This window comes from Mustela nigripes, chromosome 6, assembly GCF_022355385.1.
Source record: "Mustela nigripes isolate SB6536 chromosome 6, MUSNIG.SB6536, whole genome shotgun sequence".
Classification (NCBI taxonomy): Eukaryota; Metazoa; Chordata; class Mammalia; order Carnivora; family Mustelidae; genus Mustela; species Mustela nigripes.
Window position 1 is genome coordinate 69,803,974 of NC_081562.1, and position 17,782 is coordinate 69,821,755.

Sequence of the window (17,782 nt, forward strand, 5' to 3'; positions counted from 1 at the left end):
TTTAGGAACTGCCAAACTATTTTCCAAAGCACCTGAAGAATTTCACATAACTACATTTGATGTACATTTGATGTATAATTTCTCTACAATCTCATCAGCACTTATTATTACCTATCTTTTTTTATTAGTCATCCTAGTGGATGTGAGGTGGTATATCATTGTAGCCTTGGCTTGCATTTTCCTAATGGCTAAATAATGTTGAGTATCTTTCATGTGTTAACTGGCCATTTATATATCTTCTCTGGGAAAATGCCTATTTAGATTCTTTGCCCATTTTAATTGGGTTGTTTAACTTTTTATTATAAAGTGGAAATAATTCTTTATATATTTTGGATATAAGTCCTTAGCAGATGTATGGTTTACTAATATTTTCTCCCATTCTGTAGGTTGTCTTTTTACTTTATTCTTTCTTTATTGCTCCCAAGACAAAAATCGTGCTCGATACCTTCTCGATTATATACTTTGAAGCCCAAAAGTTTTTCTGTTTTGATGTAATCCAATTTACAAGTTTTTTGTTGTTGTTGTTGTTGTTGTTTTGTCTTCTCTGTTGGTGGTGTGTCTGAGAAACCCTGGCCAAACTCAGGGCTATGAATATTTGTGCTTTCTCCTAAGAGTTTTATAGTTTTGACTTTTACATTTAATAATATCCATTTTGAGTTAATTTTTTGCATGGTATTGAGGTAGGGGTCTAATTCCATTCTTTTGCATATGGATATCCAGTTGTCCATTTGTTGAAAAGACTATTATGGTCCGATAGGAATTCTCAGATGTCACTGGGTATCCTATCATTCAGTTCAATCTGGCAGTATCTGGAATTAGCATCAGATCCCAGAAGTTAAAGAGGAATGTCCCCAGTGACTGCCCTTAATTCAGAAGGTAACTGCAAGTGGGGTCCCCAGGCAATGGGTACTTCTGCCTGGCATAATTGGCTACAGATTTGTGAGTTCTCCCAATACTCCTTCGGCTTCAGTAATTCACTAGGATGACTCACAGAACTCATAAACCGCTATACTTACTATTATGGTTTTACTATAAAGGCTTCAAATGAATATCCCAGATGAAGATACATAGGATAAGTCTGGAAGGGTCTCGAGCACAGGAGTTGGTTTTTGTGGAGTCAGGGTGTGCACCCTCCCATACGTCAATATGTTCACCAACCAGGAACTCTCTGAGTCTCATCATTTTAGAGCTTCTCTTGAGGTTTCATTACATAGGCATTATTGATTAAATCATTAACCTTGTGATTAAACTCAATCTCTAGTTCCTCTCCTCTCCTCAGAGTCTAGGGTGGTAGGGTCCTAAAAAGTTCCAGTTCTTAAATCATGTGTTTGCTTTTTTTCACAACCTCTCCCATTCTGAAGCTATCTAGGGGCTCTGTTATGAGTCAAGTCATAGCATAACAAAGGTTTATCTATCACTCAGTGAATTCCATAAGTTTTTGAAACTCTGTGCAAGCAATCAGGAACAAATATCGGATTTCTTTGTCTTTCTTTTTCATTCCCTTTCTCTCTCCCTCTGTTTCTTCCTTCTTTCCTTCCTTCCTAATAGATCTTAGTGAATTCCTTTAGATTTTCTAAATAAAAATAATGTTATCTCCAAATAGATGGTTTTATTTCTTCCTTTTCAATCTGGATATTTTTTATTTTTCTTTATTAACAAACCTGGCTGTAATCTCCAGTACAATGCTGAATAGAAGTCGTATGAGTGGACCTCCTTGTTTTATTCCTGATCTGGGGGAACCAATCAGTCTTTTACCATTAAGTATGATAGTTGTGGTTTTTTGTAGATGCTCTCTGTATTAGATTAAGGAAGTTTTTTTCTATTGCTAGTTTCTTGAGTGTTTTTATCATGGTAATGTGTTGGACTTTTGTCAAATGTTATTCTCATCTATTGAATAATTGTATGATTTTATATTTTATTTATATAGCTTGTTCCATTATTTGATATTTAAATGTTAAACTAATTTTTATATTACTAAGATAAAACCCAGCAGATCTTGGTGTATTATTTCTTTACTGTTTTACATACTTTAAAATAATTTAGGGACTCTAGAAGTCACCCAAAATTATTGAAGCTCTTAAAAGTGAAGTCTTTATAAACTAAAAATCAAAAGTTATACAGTAGTTTGGGCCTAGATCACCTCCAAAATTGTGATTATAGTATGTAAGACCAATATTCTAGAAGTAGGATTCTATTTTCCTAAAAGTATGATTTTTAAGTCTTTTTCAAATACTGACTATACATAATCCAGTTAATGACACAGGTAACTCCACCATCCCAAGGCACAAAATTTATATAATTTATATTTATAAAATTTAATAATCATGTTGCAATGTCACAAAAATCATTAACACATGTTTAAACATTTTACAATGATAGAACTAAACATTTTAGGGGCCAAAGCTTAAAAAGGTAGAATAGGTGATGAACTTATCCTTATAAAAATTATTGTACATCTGTAAGTAAATACTAACATCATGGTAAGATAGTTGTATGTATTGATTTTGGGAAGATTCCTGGATTCATGACAAAATGAAAGGAAACCATTTTTCTAGATCAAGAAAATAAGCCTCTTAGAGGTTCAGTAAATTTCCAAAGACATATAGTGCTTCTGTCATAGGACCACTGATTAAACCCTGGGCTTTGGGCCACCTGGGTGGCTCAGTCAGTTAAGCGTTAGACTCTTGATTTCAGCTCAGGTTATGACCTCAGGGTTGTCAGACGCAGACTTGCTCTGTACTGGACATGGAGCCTTAAGATTCTCTCTCTCTCTCCTTCTCCTTCTGCCCCCTCATCCCTCTCTAAAAGTAAACCAAGGGTGCTGGGGTGGCTCAGTTGTTGAGTGTCTGTGTTCAGCTTTCCGGGGATCCGGTCCCACATTGGGCTCCCTGCTATGTGCTTCTCCTTCTCCCACTCCCCTTGCTTGTGTTCCTTCTCTTGTGCTGTCTCTCTCTGTCAAATAAATAAACTCTTAAAAAACAAAAATAAAACTAAAACAAAATCCCCACACTCCCGAAAAAGGAAACTTGGTCTTTATAACACTAGAGTATGACTATGAAAGAGCAACTGGGTATAAATAAAGTGTTTCTGCTTTTATTTTGGTGTTTTTATTTTGGTGTTTTTAATCATACTATTTTTAATCTAGAAATTATTCAGTGAGTTTGTAAACTTTTATTCTTATACAACTTACTGTCTTAGTATAACATAGCACTGTGCCTTATAAGTCATATTCTGTATTTAATACATCTTAGTGCCATTTAAGATGTTTTCCTTAATACTGTAGCTGTAAGTAATGTTGCCTTATAAGTGTATTTTAAGGTAACCGTCAAGAACTATAACGAAGGTTACAATTGTTTTTCTCTATAAAACTAGGCCCAGGGTTCATATTCATGCATGTGCTTATATGAATGAATTAATAACATAAAAATTTATAAAAATGATTTAATTGATACAGCTCCAGAATAATTGGTTACCATTTTTACACTTCAACTGTCATTATATCTTGACTGTCTTTTATAAAATTTGTTTTTCAGTTGTTCATTCATTATTCATTCATCAACCATTAACTGGCACAGTCTTGTGTATCTGACTGTGTGGCTGTGAATCTGATCTAGAAAAAGTTGTTATGATAAAATTTATTTACTGTTTCTTCCAAAGTTTTGTAGTAGAAACTTTAACTCTATGATATTTGATTTTTCCCCTACTTTGGAATTACTTTGATTTCTCACTACTTTTCTTTCATTTATTTTATTTTATTTTATTTTTGTTTTTTAGCCTTGCAAGAAATAGATAACATCAAGGACATCAGGAGAGGGAGAGATTGGACTGGGAGACTCAGCAGGTCAGGACATTTGCATTATCATTTGCTGATCATTCTCTTGCCATCAATTTTAGAGTTCTCAAGTCTCTTGCCACTTGTTTGTCTCTTGGACGTGCTTGCTTGGTATGTTCTCAGTTTTGCAAACCATGACTAACACCTTTATATAAAAAGTCCAGCATTTGGGTTTTTTTTTTTTAGGATTTGAAGATCTAAAAAAATAATTAAAATAAATTTTCAGGAATAGAAGAAAATGTCTTACCTAATAAGTTATATAAATACCCTGATTTCTTTAATTCTCAATCAGCTGTTTTTGAATGAAGATTTCTTGATAACTTTTCCAGAATCAAAACTTTAAACATATAAAATGTTATTAAGTAATTGTAGTGACATTAAGTAATTGTAAAAACACTTGGGTCATGAAAGTCATTTCCTTTCTTTTCCACTAAAAAGTCTCTGAGCTTGGATCCACCCCTAAAAGCTCTGACACTTTAGAGTCAATCTGTTTGCTTACATTAATCTTAACTACTGAATGTTGACTACCATGTGTAAAGTGAAGGTTAATTAAAATCCAATTTCTATGTAAATGGAAAGATCCCAAAAGTCAAAGGGTGTACTATGAGCATTTGTCACCATTGTGGAAGGTTTAGTGTTAGTCCCATCCCTTGGTAAGCTGAAGCCATGCTAGCCTTTGGGGTTTCCATTGCCCTGAGTGTCTCCATGAGTGACTAATGGGTTCGTGTTCATCTCCTGCTTCAGAGAAGTCTCCCAGTTGACTTGAACAGTGATTACATTTCTCAGTACAATTGCTTAGTTATTTATAGAAGCCTGGGGATCCTTTACCTCTCTGTCACGCCTATCACTTCCACAACTCTCCTGGAGTGTCACTTAACTCCTCCACATCCAGGTTTCTTATAGAGCAACTCCCATTGGGCTTTTTCAGTTTTCGTAACCAGGAGGGATAGATGCTTTTGTCCTTCAGTCTGATCACATCTTTTCCAGTAAAAAGGCCTATTAAGAAAGGAGCTAAGCTTAAAATTCCTCTGCCTGGATGATTCAGGGATTTTGTTATTTCTTAGCATTAGCATTAAATACTAGACAGATTACTATTGTTATGTATTGAGAGAACACTAGCTTCCGGCCTAAAGGAGAGATAATTTCAAGTATATCTTGATGCGGTGCATATGCTCAAGTCTCTGTTCTTAGCTAACTTAGGTATGAGTCCTGCAAAAAAGATGTATTTAGAATATGTTTAACTGGTTGGGTTTGTAAGTGTGACTGCACTGATTCTAGTAGCTTTGAGATTTCCTTTGAGCAATACTTTTACGAAGAGTTTTCTGGTGGTAAACATTTCCACATTTTCAGTTAACAAATATGATTAAACTAAACATTAAAAAGAAACAAATCGAAGCCCAAGTGGTGGGTGTTCTTGGCATCCAGCTGAAATGTAAGTATTGACCCTAAATTGAATATACTTGTTGAGTTTTGTGTGTTTGTAAGCAAAATCAAAAAGGAAGAGATGAACATCTCAGATTCCATAGCCTTGGGAGATAGAATCCAATCCAGTGTACCTGTTTTGCAAACCTAAATTGCCACTTAGTGTCACATGAAATAGTAACAGAGGTAAATCTGTGTCTCTTGATATAATGCAATCGTACTGCATTATGCTGCCTTACAGATTATGGAATACACACAGTTCTGCACACAATATTATGCACATACATAGAAAATATCATTTGCCATGTCCACCAATTTATAATTTTATAGAAAATACAATTGATACTAATTGATACTAATATTTGACTTTGGATCATTTTGATATTTAAAGAAATCAAGAACTTTAATTTTTTTTGCTTTCTTTTTTTTGTTTTTTTTGTTTGTTTGTTTGTTTTGTAACTGTTGTTTCTCTGGAGAAGTTTCTTATTTGGCTGGATAAAATGGAAAGATGATTATCCATTCTTTCTTTCCTTCATGCAATGGAGGTTCTTATGCTCCTGAATCTTTATTTTAGAGGAGGAAAACATAAAGTGAAGATTTAAACCTACATTTGGCCCTTAAACAATGTGGGAGTTTGAGGTGCTAACCCCTCATGCAGTTGAAAATCTGTGTATAATTTTTGACTGCCCCAAAACTTAACAAATTGTCTACAATTGACCAGAAGCCTTGCCAGTACCATAAGCAGTCAATTAACACATATTTTGTATGTTACATTGTTACATGTATTATATACTGTATTCTTACAATAAAGTAGGCTAGAGGAAAGAAAATGTTATTAAGAAAATCATTAGGAAGAAAAAAATACATATACGATACTATACTGTAAAAAATGTATGTGTAAATGGACCCATGCAATTCAAACCCACGTTGTTCAAGAGTCATCTGTATATGTTAATGGGGATACGTACTAAGAAGTAAATAAAGCAGAATAAATTGAGAAGGATGGGATAATATTTTAGATATTAAGTCTGAGGAAGGTAGATTTAAGGAGAAAATGAAGCACAAAACTAAATGGAGAGAGGGAACCGTATAGATATAGATGGGTGAAGAGACACTCCTTACACTTGGTATGTTGAAAGATAGTAAAGAAAGGCAATGTGTCAGGGAAAGATTAAGGAGATTGAGAATGTTCGGAAGGGTGAAGTGGTGTCTACCATAGAAAGCCTGGTAGATAGCGGTAGGACCTTGACTATCATTCTGAGTGAGATGGGAATCGTTAAAGAGATTTTAGCCAATAAGGGACATCATGTGGCTCACATGTTTTAAGGATCACTCAAACTTACTGGGTATGTAAAGCATTTTAACATTTTCTTTTTTGGTACAGAATATAAATTATGAATGAAAATAGACTTAAATTAACAATGATCAGGGCAACATTATCTGATCAGGATATTGACTGATGATTGTGTTCCAGGAGCTAATGTTAAATAGTGCAGCTCTTATTTTTCTTTTCCATGTTCTTAATTTGCATAGTTCTTTTGAATTTGAATCGTGTTTTTTGGCAGTGTATAATAACTTATTGTTTTAGAATAGGGACATTAATGACAATGATATGTCATATTTTAAAATTATGTGCATCTGATTGTTGCTTTGCATACTGATTTTCCCATTTGTTTGTCATTTATAATTTCAACCAAAACTACATAGCTGTGTATAAGTCCACAAGCAATCATGAATTTTATGTTCTATTTGTAAAGGAAGAGGCTTCAAAGTATGTCATAGCTTTATTGCGATTATCACATGATCTATTGGACTATTTATGAAAAGGAAACGTGGAGTATTAAAAAAAAAAAAAAACTTAGTAGGATTTAGAGGGCATAAATTCTGGCACCAGCTCTGAAACTTTTAGCAGCTGAGTTGGGGTCTTAGACATGTTTGTCTAGAAGTGATCAACACTGCTCCACAGGGAGAAGCATACTGTTATCTTGGCAGTTCTTTTGCAATTGTTAAGCCAATGAGCACATAGTAAGATGGTAAATAAAAATTGGTTGAATTAAGAATCACCTACACTACAGGTGGCCATTTTTAATATGAATGAGAAAATAAGGGAGATTATTTCATATAAAGAACAGAGGAAAATCTCCATATTTATTTTCCTAAAAATTATCCATTGGAGAACATACTATTGACGCTTGGAAGAAGAGTTGGTTCCAAAAATCTCATTACTATCCTGTAAAAGCATCAAAGTGAGTATGAGAAAAGGAATTTAAGGGTTGCCTTCTGTCATCAGTCTTGTGGCAGCAGTTTCCAGCTGTCAAATAATGGTTTACCTTAATGTTTTCAAACCTTTAGACCAATACATTATATCTAAGCTTAGATTTCCATCATTTGGCTATCAGAATATTCATGCAATAAATGAAAATTTTTATTTGTTCTAAATTCTTCCCTTTTAAATTATAAGAATCACCTTTATGATTAAATGAGAACTAAAGAAATTACTCTCTGAATTATATTCTAAAGAAGAGGGCCTGCCTACCTCAACTTCACATAGACACCTGCAGTCTTCCTTGAATCTAGGGGTGATTTGGGTCCTTCTCCACCACAGGGAGTGCAGGAGGTTTTCCTTCTCTTAGAAGGACTAGTTCTTCCAACTGTGCTTATGCCTCACTTCTTTTGGCAGTTCCAGAAAGATTCTTCACTCTAATAGCTTCAGCTTCTTTACTGGAAGCTTTAATATTTACAGGTGCTGAAGTTTCCCACCTTAAAATAAATTGACAAAAAGTTCCCTTTGACCCTACTTCTTCCTCCAGCCATCACTCCCTTCATACACATGTTTCATGAGGTTTCAACTTCCTGTCTCCATTTTCTTTCTTCCCACCCACTCCCCGATCCTCTCCACTTCTATCATGCCAAGTCTTGCTAAGCAATCAGTTACTTCCATCACACTAAATCCAAATGACAATTTTTAGTCATTATCTTATTTGGTCCTTCAGTTCATTCAACTGCATGAACGACTCTGTCTCCCATCACACTTTTTTTGGTTTATTTGTTTGAAAGACCCTTTTCTCTTTGCTTTTTGTTGGGAGTGAATCTGTTTTGTTCTCTACTATAACCCTAACACACCTTTCAGAGTGCTTTGCTTATAACACATGTTGAATGAATTTAGATTGAAGATCCAATACCAATTATTATTATGTAAGATATAATGTCATAAAGAGTAAACAAGAACTACCAAGTAACATTCTACAAGGGTTTGTAGGGAAGAGAAGGAAAGTTTTATATGCAAGAGGGTACTTGAGCTGGGTCTTAAAGGATCCATGTGATTTTCCTAGCCGAGATCTTAACTACAGGGGGAGAAGATAGGATTGCCCAGTATATATTTAGAGTCCTGGTGTCTGAAGTGTGTCTTTAGGCTTGAGTACATTTTCATACAGCACAAGGTATACAAAAGGGGAATAATGACTTTAAAGATATGTTGAGCTCTTTATAACATGAGGAGACTTTGCAATTCAAAGTCTAGAAAGAGAACTTTGGCTCTTTGGTGATTTCACTTTTAATTCAGCATGATCTGGGAAGTTATCGAAAATATTTGTTGATATTTTTTGATGATTAGGTCTTTGCCTGTATTAATTAATTATTAATTGACTATATTAATTAATTAATATGGTGGCAGTATGAGGTTGATTAAAATGGGAGAATTTACAAGGGGAAGAGAGGAGACCAATATAGTCATCATACAAGAGATCCATAAAGCCAGAGCCAAGACAAAAACACATGGGGGCAAAAGAAGCAGAAATTCAAAGATGGAAGTAGTAGAATTTGACATACTAGAGCAATAGGGATGAATTTAAATCTTGAGTAACTGAAATGAAAGTCATGCAAAACATGGATATGGGAAATGAGAAAAAGGTAGTTGTTTTTACTTATTTACTTCTATTTTCATTAGTGGAGAGACACAGATTGTTCTGAGAGTCTTAGCATTTGAGATGCTTGTATTGATACAATGAAAAAGCATCCATGCAGACATTCAGGAACATGGCAGGAAAGTCGAGGATGAAGCTATATGAATTGAAACTTGACAGCACAAGTTTCCTCTTTAATGGAAGAAGGGCAACCCAAGCTGAGGGAACACCCTGAAAGACTAGGGGTCTGAATGTCATGTGGCATTTTGAAGAAAATCAAATGGAATTGTCAAAATACAAGAAACTCTGAAGTTTGAACTGTAGTTCTGCTGCCTGACAAGATGTGTGGTTCTGAAGTAGGCTTTGGTTCACTCATTCATTCATTCATTCATTTTAAAGATTTTATTAATTTGTCAGAGAGAGAGAGAGAGCGTGCACAAGCAGGCAGACTGGCAGGCAGAGGCAGAGAGAGAAGCAGGCTCCCCACTGAGCAAGGAGTCCAATGCGGGACTCGATCCCAGGAACGTAGGATCATGATCCGAGCTGAAGGCAGTGGCATAACCAACTAAGCCACCCAGGCATCCCTCATTTATTTATTTTTAATCTCTGCACAGGCCTGGTCTGAGTGATCTGCAAATAGTAAACACTAAATTCAGTCTGTATAGGCTCAATGGAATATAATGATTTCTGAATTATAGAATTTTTTTGAGGTATTGAAAATTACTCAAATTATTGATTGTCCATTCATTCATTCATTCATTCATTCAATATTCTGAGTCTTAAACTGTGGCAGGCACCCTTTTATTCATATTGCCCAACTTTTTCTCCATCCCATTCTTGACTGGAATTTTCACTTGAAATGAGCATATTATTCTCTGTCAGTTACAGGAAAATACTGATTTAGATCTTGTCTCTCTATGGCATTGTGCCTTTTCTACAACTCAGACCAAGTCTCCTCTTCCTCAAGTGGGTTGGAGAAGCTGTGAAAGGAAGTTACAGAGACTATTGTTTTTACTTGTACAATAACAGGAAGTACTTTCATTGTGCTGATTCCCTGTAGACACACGAGTAAAATATTTAACTCCGCGAATGATTTAAATCCTCCTCCTTAATGGTAGTTAAACATGCTGATGTTATAGAGATCTGACAAACATAACTATTATCATATGACTACTGAGAAGTTTTTGGACAGAAGTGCCAGTTAGAGGAAGGGAGCCCTATCCCTGGATGCTGAGAGTGCTCGCCTGGGGTGTCCCCAGGAACAGGAGCTGACACAGGTGTTCAGCACAGTTGCTTACTGCTTCGCATCAAGAAAGATGGGGGGTTCTTAGCACTGCTGGTTTGTGGCACTCAGCATATTTGGCAGGCAGTCAGCCCTGGCTGTGGATTTCCCTGGGGAAAATAAAAGCCACAGGGGAGTCATCAGTGTGACCTTCTGCTGGGTAGTTGGCACACAGTTGCACCACAGGAAGGCTTTCAGTTGTCATTTTCTGAACGGGGAGATATCAGGTGCTGATGGATCCTCCTCATTCCAGGTGGGAAGTAGAGAAGGAAAAAAAAATTGAGCAGAAGCTTACCAAATAATTCCCAGTCATGAAGCTTAACACCAGCTGATCTGCTGATAAAAAGGATTTTTTTGGTGGTGGGGGGGGGGGAGTTTCTTTGGTTCTGTAAGCACAATTATAAGCTTTCCTATTTAAGTCTGACCCATCATATTGAAATGCTGTCACTAGTATCATTAGCAAGTAAAGTGTTGATAACATAGTCAAATGCACAGCAGAGTTCTGGCTCTTAAGTGTCTGGACTAACTCCCAATATTAGGAATAGGAGTCAAACTGCCATCACTTTTCCTGTGCTAACAGACGCCCTGCCATTAGCAGTCTGAAGGCAATTTTAATAAAATACATAGCCCTGCTGAGTTGGTCTCAAAAGATAAATAAGCAATGCAGAAAAGAAGCTTTTGTTTAAAAGTAATTATTTAAACTATGCATTACAGGTAATTTTCTTTTACCAGTAAGGCAAATGCTATCAGAATCTCAATAATGATTTGGTGGCACTTATCTAAATAACGAGATATTGTCATTTCTAAGAGTTAAAGCATTGCTTTATTTTCACTTATATACAAAATGAGGGTGAATTGGATTCAGGTATCCTGTGCATGTGTTTTATAGTTTATATTACATTTTTTTGGGTGAACAGTGTTGTATTCTTAGACAGATTTATGGAAATGTAACAAGCTGGTGATAGAGTTCTGGGAACTGCAGACTTGACTTCCAAATACAGATTAGAACAGGAGGGCAAAGAACATCTTTTTATTTTTCCTTTGCTGTCAGAAAGGAAATCACATTTCAGTCTTTTAAAAAGTCTTTTAAATAAGATGCTTGTACATAAACCACAGTCCCAAGGGTATAATAAATGTGTGCATGGCTCAGAGGAGCCAAAGCTTTGTTTGCCAAAGGTAAAAATCTCAGAAAGCTTTCTCAGAGTCTATTTGGAAACCATTAAAACCACCACCTTTCCTTTCCTTCTCGATTGTGACACATTGGCTTTTAATCAATCCTTCAGACAGAATTAGCTCTGGCCTCACAGTAGGCAAAATAATACTTGCCTATATAAGTGTAATGGAAGGTGCATCAGGAAGGCTCCTATTTCCAGTTGCCATCCCGGAGAAAGGTAAGCAGGACATGCTTTAGAATGAGACAGACCTCAGTTCAGATGCTACACAAACCCCAAGTTGGGTTTATACCCCCCATAATGTAAGCACCGTAGACAAGTTACGTGTCTGTTCCAAGTCGTTGTTTTCTCATCTCTAAAATGGGGTAGTACTAAAACTGCCTTTGTATGATTGTTATCAGGATGAAATAAGACAATACATGTAAAACATAGAGGATGTCCTATGGCATAGAGAAAGGACTGAAGAAATGCTTTTTTTTATTTTAGTGATCTTTTAACAAAATTTCATCAGTGTTATATATTGATTGTGCTAGGAGCTGACATAAACATATTGACCAATAAATTCTAATGTAAGACAAGCATGTATGCAGATAACTGTAATACTGTTTGCCAGTTCTAATATTGGTATGGTACTTGGGGACATGAAGGATGCAGGGCTTAATCTTGGCCATGGGAAAATTACTGTAGAATCTTGGTTTGTTGAGCTTTCTAAGTGAAGATGCTAAGCTATATACTTCTATCCTGATCTGTTGTGATCAAAGGCTGCCATTTTTTTTTCAGTGATTTTTCCAGCTCTTTATTCTTTCTGTTCTTCTTCCTTTACAGTTATGTAAACCTTTTCTTTGATTTTTAGTACCACGGTTAGATAATATCTATAGTCAGAAGATGTAAACACAAATCAACCACTCAAATGCTTCTCTGCATCTGTCCTAAAATGATATGGGGGAAGAGATAAAAACACAAGTTTTATTCTCTTACATTGCTGATGGGAATGAAAGTTGGTACAAATCCTTTGGACAAGAATTAGGCAAAATTTAACAAATTTATATATACATGACATTTGACCCAACAATCCTATTTCTAGGAATTTATCCTGAAGACACACGTTCAATAGTATGAAAATCCCAAGATTGAGGTTATTGATTGTGGGATTGTTTATAATTGTAGGATATTAAAAACTACCTAGGTGCTCATGCATAGGAGAATAGTTGAGTACACTAATACACTATGGCATCTCCATATAATGAGGTATCATGAAATTGTAAAAGTAGTGAATAGATACAGAATAATTTTTCAGGCTATGCTGCCAAATGTAAAAGTGCAGAAGTATATTACCTAGAATGAAAGGGAAATAAGAAAATATACTTATATCTGCTAACTGGGGCAAACAGGTGAAAGAAACACCAGAAATTCATGAAATTGATTACTTAGAGGGGGGGGTTAGGCTCAATAAATGGGGACTAGAACATGGAAATAGTGTGGAAGGGTGCTGGGGCAGTGACATTTATATGGATGCTATTTATCCATCTAACTCTCTGTTTTTGTCTAGTTCTGATTTTTGGAGCTATGTTAATGTTGCACATCGCTAATCCACAAAAATAAATAAATAATTAAAATGAAGCAGGGTGTTCAGGGAGCCCCACATTAAAAACAAATGAACAAATATATCTAGTAAACTTAACTATATTTGTAAGAACTACAAATGAATGGGGTAGGGGGGAAAAGATCTAATTTGAATAAGTTTGCCAAACAGACTTTACATGTTAAGATTAAAAAAAAAAAATTGTTCTCCAATTAGAAAATTTGTTTTCACACGATATGGATTAATGACGGGTTTTTGTAGGACTCAGAATTAACATTTCTAAAACTGCTTTATTTTTTAATAGATTTTATTTATTTATTTGAGAGAGAATGAGAGAGAGAGAGAGAGAGAGAGAGAGCTACCACAGGGTAGGGGAGGAGGGAGAAGCAGATTCTCTGCTGAGCAGGGAGCCTGATACGGGACTCCATCCTGGGACTCCAGGATCTTGACCTGAGCCAAAGGCAATCATTTAGCCAACTGAGCCACCCAGGTGCCCTGAAACTTCTTTAAATGGTTCATAGGATTGTGGATAGTGATAGCTGTTTTTCTTAACATAAAAGAAACAAAGAGGGCTAAAACAAACCCTGTGGTGTTGAATTGGAATCTGAGATACCAATAGGAACTCAAGGTGTGTGTGTGTGTGTGTATATTCTAAGTAAGTATGTATCACAGATATACAGATAAAAAAATAAGTGGTTTTGTGTGTGTGTGTGTACTTGTACTTATATATCCCCTACCTCTATATACTGAGAGGCCTAGAAGCAAGAATACCTCAATACTGATGAGCATAATTAGTACTTAGATTTTGGTTTCTAAATACCATTCTTAAATAAAAGAAACCAATAATCCTTATAGAAATGGATGTTTTTAGTACTAGAACAGGAAAAGTATATGATGAGAAACTGGAACATCTTATGGTGCAAGAAAGTAACGAAAGACTAAAAAGTCATGGAAACACATTGAAAAAACACATGAGCCAATGTAAAGTGACTCCTGATGACCACATCTAGGACATTTGAGCAAAAAAATAATGTTAGTTTTGAATTATACGCAATATAGTTCATGAAACTATAAAAAGGATTGAATAAGTAAATAAATGTGGGAGAGAAAAAGTCTTTTATAAGAGTAGAATGCCAATTAATAACTATAGAAAATGATGAAAATAGAAAGTAACCATCTGGTAAGCAACATAGTAATAATCATTTCAGGCAAGAATCACCACTGGATAGTAAATTAATGGTCAAAATGTGATGATAAATAAGATACATAGCGTTAAAAAATCTCCTCTTAAAATGCTTATTATTACAAAAGGGAAAGTAGTAACTTTTCAGGGGAAGAACCTGGCAGGCACCACCTAAAACCAATCAAAGTCAACATCACTAGTAATGGGTTGTATTGGCATCACGTGCCACTTCTGTGATTCATTGAGAAAGGCACAAAAAATCATTTCTATCACCATGTTTCTTGCCAAAAATGCATTGTATGAATTTTTTCACAAGGAACTATCAGAGAACTCAAATAAAGGGATATATTAAAAAATAACTCAGCAATATTCTTAAAGAGTGTCAGGGTCTTGATACACAAAGAAAGACTGAGAATTCTCCCAAATAGCAAGAGACTAAGAAGACATGGCAGCTAAATATTGGCTCATGGTCCAAGAAAGAACATTAGTGGGACAGTTGTTACAAACTCAGTAAGGTCCGTGGATCAGCCAGTTTATTAAAGTTAATTTCTTGGGTTTGGTAATTGGACTGTGGTTTTGTAAGATGTTAACATGTGAGGAAGCTGGAATCTCTACTATTTTTGCAATATTTTATAAGTATGAGATAATTTCAAAATGAAATACTAAATTGAAAAAATTAAAAAAATGTATGTCTTCAGTAAGATGTATGCATGTATTATCCATCCTTCTTTATTATCATAAAGACTTTGTTGTATGAGAGGGTAATCACTAGGCTCTAAGAAGAAAAGAAAAATTGTAATAGAGTGGTAAGTATGGAGCATTGTGAATTGGGTCTTATTCTCTTAACTAGCTCTGTCACACACTATGTAAGCCTTGAGGGTACTTACTATATCTTTGCATTTGCTAGTCTATTTTCCGATAAAACAGAGATAATGATCTTAGCAATATGGTTTCTAATTATTCACACCAATGGAGGAGAGAAAAATGTCGAGTATGGAGCCCAATGACAATAATTTTAAGCACTCAAGTGGAGATCAAGATTAAATGTCAATGAAGAACCAAGTGTATTCTGGGAGGTATAAAACTCCAGATTATGAAACTATTTCCAGGGACAGAAGACAGAGCTGGTGTATTCAGTCCAGCGGATATGTGTGAAGAGATCAGTACTCAGACAAAAGCTAGAAAGGAATTATAGGCACACTACACAGCTAGTCATTCAGTCAGACTCTGAGAGTCCAGATTCTTAAGAGTTAGGCACTGGTCTGGCGACCTACATCTCCCCAACCTTGATGGTGCCACTGGAGCGGGGGCAGTACTCATTAATGCTCTGTGACAGCATTAAAGGACTAGGGTCAGGGAACAGTAGCAATGTAGAGTTGCACCAAGTTCTATCTAGATTGTTTTCACATATATTCATATTCAAAAATTTCATGCTCAACATGAAATTACATGCTGTTAAATAGTTACAAGATGTAGGCAGAAAGATCAATTTCATTATCTCTGTTTTTATAGAAAAAGTCAGATTCAGTGTTTCCATAATCATATATAGCTAATAAGTACAGAAAGGATATGTACTTTTGACTAGGGTGTTCACCTGAGTTTATGAACTTTGTTCTAGCATCAGAGACTCCCCCCTCATATTTACATGAAATTCTTGTATATAAGATTTTTAGGGTGCATTTTTTTCTGAGGCAAGGATACAGATCACTTGATTGTATCAGATCTTCCCAAAGGGTCTGTGACTTAAAAGAAGATAAAATAAAGATTTTCCTTCCACACTAATGTACAATATGGAGTGGAAGTATTTTTGGGACTTGGGAATACATAACTCTTACAGTGCATGTACTAAGGAAGCAGCATTATCAATAGCATTTAACAGAGTGATTGTAGGACTTGCCCAGAATCCCAAGAGTTAGTGCCAGAAATAAAACCAGAGCTCCAGTTGCTGACAGCCAGGGAAGTGATTATCCTATTGATCACATTTATGAGTTATGAATTGTCTTTGATGCAGATAGTTTTTTGATAGTCCAGCACCAACCAGGAAGATTGGAGGTCTGCTTCCCAGGCTGCGTAGCACTCGGTGGAGAAGCCAAGTTCTGTTGCTCTATTGAGGCGTTAGTTAGTATTTTGAGCATTAGGGTGATTTGAGTAAAATTCTGTAGATTGCTATCCTGGGGAGACAGGGGCAACAGCACAGTTACCTTACCTATGTAGAATGGAAAGCAGTTTAAATTCAGTAGAAGCCATGGAGTGCATGTTGAGAGTATCATGTCATTCAGCGCCTGAAAGCCTCTCCCAGGTTTTAGCTTCCTGAATGAATCTGGAATTAATTGGACAGTTCCTTCTGTCCAGCAGCAGTGCATGCTTTCCTTTGAAGAATATGTTAAATGCTGTCAGTCTTTAGGTGACTTTGACAATTGCCAAAAATTCGTGGTAGCTGCTCAGATACGCCGATACTGTCCCATCGTCCCTATCTATGAGTGTGTGTATTGCCATCACGGAGTAGATCACATTTTTTAAAAAAGTATTCAATTCTTTACTATTAGAATCAGAATCCCTTGACTATTACATATATTTGATTTCCAAACCCAGGATTTATGAAAGACTTAATATTTAGACTTACTATAAAAACCATATAAAATTTAAAATTTCATTTAATCAGTAATGATTTAGAGAGTAATAGAGAATCTAAGAGCTGGATAAGGCTTATCTAAGTCACTGATGTTGTAGACGAGGAACTGAGGCTCTGAGAGGTTAAATTTTGCATCATTTTACACAGTTAATAAGTGACAGAGCCAGGAAAAGAACCCAGATTTCCTGATTCCTGGCTCAGTTTTCATTCTACTGTGGCATGGTTCCTCATGACACGTATTAGCTTAAAGCAAAATTGTATTTGTTGAAATGTATGAAAAGTGCTGTGGATCTTTTGATGATGTTTTGTGGAGAGAATGAGGTCATTCTGTCCTTGATTTTTTTTTCTTAGGTGTACTATAAAATTAATAAGTTAATAATTACTATTTATGTACCTCAAATTAATAAGGTTCTACTCATTTTTTTTTTCTCCTCAATAATCTGCCTATAGTTTTGGAAAATACCTTCTTGTCTCAGAATAAAAGCATTTGTACCTTTGAGTTGCTAGCACTTGAGTTGTTCACCCATTAAGTGACTAATCTAAAAAATCACCTCGTCTGGTTAGGTGCACTGGATTGCAAATGTCTTTTGATAGTGCTGCAGTGGTAGTGTAGGGATTTGCAACTGGCAGGCAGGAGCTGAATTGCCATCATTTGGCTTTAGCAGGAGTTAGAGTCTTGTCTCCAACATAAGCATGAGCCAAGGTACTGTCTCCTTTTTCTAATTTTAGTTGGAACCATTGGCACTGATCTTACCTAGACAGACTAGTGTTATTT

The 17,782-nt window shown here is 35.7% G+C and overlaps 1 protein-coding gene across 1 annotated transcript in view; it reads left to right on the forward strand.

Annotated features, from left to right (window-relative positions):
- The window catches only part of SOX5 (SRY-box transcription factor 5), a 985,194-nt gene that overhangs the window by 329,365 nt on the left and 638,047 nt on the right, over window positions 1-17,782 (forward strand). Inside the window, exon 5 of the mRNA XM_059402806.1 lies at window positions 3,775-3,841. The gene's annotated coding sequence lies outside the window, so the exon portion shown is untranslated. The remainder of the gene's footprint in view (window positions 1-3,774; window positions 3,842-17,782) is intronic.